This window comes from Schistocerca americana, unplaced genomic scaffold, assembly GCF_021461395.2.
Source record: "Schistocerca americana isolate TAMUIC-IGC-003095 unplaced genomic scaffold, iqSchAmer2.1 HiC_scaffold_141, whole genome shotgun sequence".
NCBI classification, from domain to species: Eukaryota; Metazoa; Arthropoda; class Insecta; order Orthoptera; family Acrididae; genus Schistocerca; species Schistocerca americana.
In genome coordinates this window covers 150,001-155,000 of record NW_025725491.1, presented here as the reverse complement: position 1 = coordinate 155,000, position 5,000 = coordinate 150,001, and the positions used below count along the sequence as shown (strand labels likewise).

At 51.5% G+C, this 5,000-nt stretch overlaps 1 non-coding gene across 1 annotated transcript in view; it reads right to left on the bottom strand.

Annotated features, from left to right (window-relative positions):
• The window catches only part of LOC124567891, a 1,910-nt gene extending 1,486 nt beyond the window's left edge, over positions 1–424 (bottom strand). The window contains exon 1 of the ribosomal RNA XR_006971029.1: positions 1–424. This exon is cut by the window's left edge and continues 1,486 nt beyond it. This is a non-coding gene — a ribosomal RNA (small subunit ribosomal RNA).
• Between the last annotated feature and the right edge of the window lie 4,576 nt (positions 425–5,000).

The following is a 5,000-nucleotide window of genomic DNA, read 5'->3' as shown; positions in this document are numbered from 1 at the left end:
TAGCCGTTTCTCAGGCTCCCTCTCCGGAATCGAACCCTGATTCCCCGTTACCCGTTACAACCATGGTAGGCGCAGAACCTACCATCGACAGTTGATAAGGCAGACATTTGAAAGATGCGTCGCCGGTACGAGGACCGTGCGATCAGCCCAAAGTTATTCAGAGTCACCAAGGCAAACGGACCGGACGAGCCGACCGATTGGTTTTGATCTAATAAAAGCGTCCCTTCCATCTCTGGTCGGGACTCTGTTTGCATGTATTAGCTCTAGAATTACCACAGTTATCCAAGTAACGTGGGTACGATCTAAGGAACCATAACTGATTTAATGAGCCATTCGCGGTTTCACCTTAATGCGGCTTGTACTGAGACATGCATGGCTTAATCTTTGAGACAAGCATATGACTACTGGCAGGATCAACCAGGGAGCTGCGTCAACTAGAGCTGAGCAGCCGGCCGCCCGGGAGTGTGTCCCGGGGGCCCGCGCGAACACGCAAGCGTCCGCTCAATTATTCTGCAAACAGGAGGAGGCTGAGCTCCCCTGCACGATACACCTCGAAACCCTCTCAGGTCCCGGCGGCGCGCAGCGCCGTCCTAAGTACTTGGTCGGGTTCGAGAGAGGCGCAATCGCCCGGAGTTTGGCGAGTAGACGCTTTAGGTGCGACCACCCGTGCTCCCAACTGAGCTTGCCGCTGCCGACAGAGGCCCGGGAGCGTGCTGTCGTGGCATTGCCGGCGGGAGACAACACGCGCCACCTACGGTGGCCGGCAGCTCCAACGCCAGCGCCACAGAAGGACAAAAGCCCCACTTGGGTGCCGAAGCGAACTCTCCCAGCACAGCGCACGCGCCAACACGTCCGCACAGCTGCGATACAAACCACCTGCGAGAACCGCAGAGGCGACCGAGCAGCAGACGGCGTCGCGGCGCCGAGCGCCGGGCGGCGGCGCATCCTCAGCGCACACAGTCCTCAATCGGACCAGCACACTGCAGATGTCCACCGCGCTTCGCACCGGGCCCGCGAGGACCTACTTTGGCCGCACGGCGCCGCGTGCAGGGTGCGCCGGCGCGCAGCTGCGCCGCCTGCCGCCTCCGTCGGCCGGCGCGCCTGCCACTGGCCGCCCCCACCAGCCGGCTGTAGCGCGTGCGCCCACGCACCGCGCGGCCAGCACGCCGGGAGGCCCCCCCTCACCGGCCGGGGACGGTCCCACCCAGCCACCGCCGCGTATCGCTTCACACCCACATGCCATTCACGTTCGTGGGCATGGTGGGTATCGCTGAAACAACCGGTTGGTAGCTCAACCGATCGTCGCCATCACTGATTCACCTCTAGCGAGAACAACCGCACCACAACGGTTTACCAGTTGTTCATTTGCGTAACGTCACCAGCAAACGTAGACGTCCATCGCCATTTGCAAATTCAACGATTGTTGCATGCCTGTGTCAGGTGTCACGACACACTATGTCTGCCCACATACACGCAACAACATGTGCACGCTTCGCGAACACGTGGAAGGTGGCCCCCGTACGTATGCGATGTCCATTGCGCGAACGACTGTCAACCGGCCTCTGTCGCATGTCGCAGATGTGGAACGCAGTGCACCATGCTGTCACGGTGTGTGAGAAGAGACGACTACGTCTGACAACACGCGCCACTACATCAACAGACGGCTCATGCTGATCGCCATCCAGGGCATACCACACTGCAATCCGGCTCTTATAGGGAGACGACACATAGCTGAGTGCACAACAGTTGGACCGCATGGTTCGCCGTTGTTGGCGCAGTCGTTGTACGGTCACATGTACCACGATGTATCATTCAGTACATGAGGACCAATGTGCAGTACAGTGTGTGATTTGGACGTACAACATCAGCGGACAGTTGACACAGGCCGTACCACAGCGTAGGCTAAGTGCTTCGCCATGCGAATGCCAATGAACAACTGCGAAGGGCATTGAGCATGTACGTCCTGCTGCCATCCACATTACAGTGTATCGCTGCAAGGTGTTTAACATGAAGCGATACACTGGGGACCAGGCAGTGCGAGTAGCAAACTATATTGCGGGGGTTGCAGTTAGGCAACACTACACTAATTTAACGCGTCGTATGACAATTACAGAGCGGGTTAAGGCCCAACGTGTGTTGGGTTAAGGCCCAACGTGTGTTGGGTTAAGGCCCAACGTGTGTTGGGTTAAGGCCCAACGTGTGTTGGGTTAAGGCCCAACGTGTGTTGGGTTAAGGCCCAACGTGTGTTGGGTTAAGGCCCAACGTGTGTTGGGTTAAGGCCCAACGTGTGTTGGGTTAAGGCCCAACGTGTGTTGGGTTAAGGCCCAACGTGTGTTGGGTTAAGGCCCAACGTGTGTTGGGTTAAGGCCCAACGTGTGTTGGGTTAAGGCCCAACGTGTGTTGGGTTAAGGCCCAACGTGTGTTGGGTTAAGGCCCAACGTGGGTTGGGTTAAGGCGCAACGTGGGTTGGGTTAAGGCCCAACGTGGGTTGGGTTAAGGCGCAACGTGGGTTGGGTTAAGGCGCAACGTGGGTTGGGTTAAGGCGCAACGTGGGTTAGGTTAAGGCGCAACGTAGGTTAGGTTAAGGCGCAATATAGGTTAGGTTAAGGCGCAATATAGGTTAGGTTAAGGCGCAATATAGGTTAGGTTAAGGCGCAATATAGGTTAGGTTAAGGCGCAATATAGGTTAGGTTAAGGCGCAACGTAGGTTAGGTTAAGGCGCAACATAGGTTAGGTTAAGGCGCAACATAGGTTAGGTTAAGGCGCAACATGGGTTAGGTTAAGGCGCAATATAGGTTAGGTTAAGGCACAATATGGGTTAGGTTAAGGCACAATATGGGTTAGGTTAAGGCACAATATGGCTTAGGTTAAGGCACAATATGGGTTAGGTTAAGGCACAATATGGGTTAGGTTAAGGCACAATATGGGTTAGGTTAAGGCACAATATGGGTTAGGTTAAGGCACAATATGGGTTAGGTTAAGGCACAATATGGGTTAGGTTAAGGCACAATATGGGTTAGGTTAAGGCACAATATGGGTTAGGTTAAGGCACAATATGGGTTAGGTTAAGGCACAATATGGGTTAGGTTAAGGCACAATATGGGTTAGGTTAAGGCACAATATGGGTTAGGTTAAGGCACAATATGGGTTAGGTTAAGGCACAATATGGGTTAGGTTAAGGCACAATATGGGTTAGGTTAAGGCACAATATGGGTTAGGTTAAGGCACAATATGGGTTAGGTTAAGGCACAATATGGGTTAGGTTAAGGCACAATATGGGTTAGGTTAAGGCACAATATGGGTTAGGTTAAGGCACAATATGGGTTAGGTTAAGGCACAATATGGGTTAGGTTAAGGCACAATATGGGTTAGGTTAAGGCACAATATGGGTTAGGTTAAGGCACAATATGGGTTAGGTTAAGGCACAATATGGGTTAGGTTAAGGCACAACGTGGGTTAGGTTAAGGCACAACGTGGGTTAGGTTAAGGCACAACGTGGGTTAGGTTAAGGCACAACGTGGGTTAGGTTAAGGCACAACGTGGGTTAGGTTAAGGCACAACGTGGGTTAGGTTAAGGCACAACGTGGGTTAGGTTAAGGCACAACGTGGGTTAGGTTAAGGCACAACGTGGGTTAGGTTAAGGCACAACGTGGGTTAGGTTAAGGCACAACGTGGGTTAGGTTAAGGCACAACGTGGGTTAGGTTAAGGCACAATACGGGTTAGGTTAAGGCACAATACGGGTTAGGTTAAGGCACAATACGGGTTAGGTTAAGGCACAATACGGGTTAGGTTAAGGCACAATACGGGTTAGGTTAAGGCACAATACGGGTTAGGTTAAGGCACAATACGGGTTAGGTTAAGGCACAATACGGGTTAGGTTAAGGCACAATACGGGTTAGGTTAAGGCACAATACGGGTTAGGTTAAGGCACAATACGGGTTAGGTTAAGGCACAATACGGGTTAGGTTAAGGCACAATACGGGTTAGGTTAAGGCACAATACGGGTTAGGTTAAGGTACAATACGGGTTAGGTTAAGGCACAATACGGGTTAGGTTAAGGCACAATACGGGTTAGGTTAAGGCACAATATGGGTTAGGTTAAGGCACAATATGGGTTAGGTTAAGGCACAATATGGGTTAGGTTAAGGCACAATATGGGTTAGGTTAAGGCACAATATGGGTTAGGTTAAGGCACAATATGGGTTAGGTTAAGGCACAATATGGGTTAGGTTAAGGCACAATATGGGTTAGGTTAAGGCACAATATGGGTTAGGTTAAGGCACAATATGGGTTAGGTTAAGGCACAATATGGGTTAGGTTAAGGCACAATATGGGTTAGGTTAAGGCACAATATGGGTTAGGTTAAGGCACAACGTGGGTTAGGTTAAGGCACAACGTGGGTTAGGTTAAGGCACAACGTGGGTTAGGTTAAGGCACAACGTGGGTTAGGTTAAGGCACAACGTGGGTTAGGTTAAGGCACAACGTGGGTTAGGTTAAGGCACAACGTGGGTTAGGTTAAGGCACAACGTGGGTTAGGTTAAGGCACAATACGGGTTAGGTTAAGGCACAATACGGGTTAGGTTAAGGCACAATACGGGTTAGGTTAAGGCACAATACGGGTTAGGTTAAGGCACAATACGGGTTAGGTTAAGGCACAATACGGGTTAGGTTAAGGCACAATACGGGTTAGGTTAAGGCACAATACGGGTTAGGTTAAGGCACAATACGGGTTAGGTTAAGGCACAACGTGGGTTAGGTTAAGGCACAACGTGGGTTAGGTTAAGGCACAACGTGGGTTAGGTTAAGGCACAACGTGGGTTAGGTTAAGGCACAACGTGGGTTAGGTTAAGGCACAACGTGGGTTAGGTTAAGGCACAACGTGGGTTAGGTTAAGGCACAATACGGGTTAGGTTAAGGCACAATACGGGTTAGGTTAAGGCACAATACGGGTTAGGTTAAGGCACAATACGGGTTAGGTTAAGGCACAATACGGGTTAG